This window comes from Belonocnema kinseyi, chromosome 4 (assembly GCF_010883055.1).
Source record: "Belonocnema kinseyi isolate 2016_QV_RU_SX_M_011 chromosome 4, B_treatae_v1, whole genome shotgun sequence".
Classification (NCBI taxonomy): Eukaryota; Metazoa; Arthropoda; class Insecta; order Hymenoptera; family Cynipidae; genus Belonocnema; species Belonocnema kinseyi.
This window is the reverse complement of record NC_046660.1, coordinates 142,830,789-142,832,443: the sequence shown is the minus strand read 5'-3', so window position 1 is coordinate 142,832,443 and position 1,655 is coordinate 142,830,789.

Genomic DNA, 1,655 nt, shown 5'->3' with positions numbered 1-1,655 from the left:
TTCTTTTTTGCAAAGTGATCTAGTATATTTTCTTTCGATAATATCAAATTTTCAGAACTGCCTGTGATTTTTTTAAAAAGCGCCCAAGCCACCTTAAATTGAGGAAATGTCGTGCTTGCGATCACGTGATCGTCAGTATCGTGTGACTGCAATAACCCTTTCCCTCCAAAATATTTTCATCTCAGTACATAACCTCAAAAAACCGCGGGACCACACGTCATTGCGTTAGTTCTTGCTCTACTTTAATACAAAACTTGAATTATTAAAAAAATGGATTTCGAAAGAACAACTAAAACAAAATTTTCTTACAAATAACTGTAAGAACAGTATTAACAGATACAAAAAATTGCCAAAACCACATTTGAAACCATTTTTCGATTGCAGTTTTGAGTTATGTCCTCTATTATGGAAACCGAAGAGCTTAATTTTAAAATGAAAGTAATACTTCTCAACAATCTCTACAATTTTAGCCTCTTTCATGGCTATATTTTAGAAAACTTAAATAAAATAACCTACGTGGACCCATCTTCCATTCTAGGCATAGATGTAAACACTTCAATGTTCAAACCTTGTCTCAAATTTTTAAATTTATTTCGAATCTTTTGACTTGGGTCCAAACAGGGTATGTTATTTGTCATTTCCCTTTTAAACAATTATTCACTATCTAACGTCTGTATCGCTCCTTGTAGAGTCTTGAAGAGGGACTGGTACCAGTCCGAAACGTTGATAAATGAGCTGGACAAATAAATTATATTGAATTATATTTCTGACCGCTAAGCCGCATAAGTTTTTTACCATATATACAACATCGGTCGCCTAAGGTTATCCATATACATAATTAAAAATTTGTCATAAGGACAACCGCAGGAGTTCGCCGGGAGCGGGTGCTAATCTGGAAAATTGCACCCGCTCCCAGCGAAATCGCGGTAAAATTTCAGCCACAACCACGTCTCCCGACCGTGAGATAGGTGGTTACAGTCTGTAAAGTAATCAATACGACGATCGAGCCAAAGCCTCGTGTACCCTAAGAACACGGAGCGACCCAAGGACAACCGCCTTCTGCATTTTCTCCAAAAGTGTTTTAGCATAATGTTGACACGCAGGGATGCTTTTTAGGCCATTAACAAGTGAGAGCTTGGCACCTCCAAGAGCGCCGATGTTAAGGACAATTAGTTTAACAGAATATTCCGGGTACAATCGTTGAAACTCCCTTATAAGGTCTCGATACCTCTCTTTCTTTTCATTCTCCTTGGTTATGATGTTTTTGTCAGCTGGTGCCGAAAATTCGATAACGAACATGGTTCGCTTCTCGAAGTCAAGAAGAACCATGTCAGGCCTCGAGTGAGCAACAGAAACAATTGTCGAGAATATAAAGTTCCAGTGTATGCGGCACTTCCTATTCTCGACAATTTACTCAATTTCCCTAGGAGCATTTAGAGGAGCGATATTAAGGTTAATGCCGTAAGTGAGATGGTAATAAAGCACTCTTAATGCCGCATTGTGCCTTTGAATGTAGTTCGTTCTCGCGTGAGTTGGACAACTAGATAGTATGAGAGCTAAATGCTCGGGGTGTGTATGGCACGCCCTGCAGCTATCATCGGGAATGTCTTGGCTCAAAATGTGGCGACGGTATGTTAAGGTGGAAATGACACCGT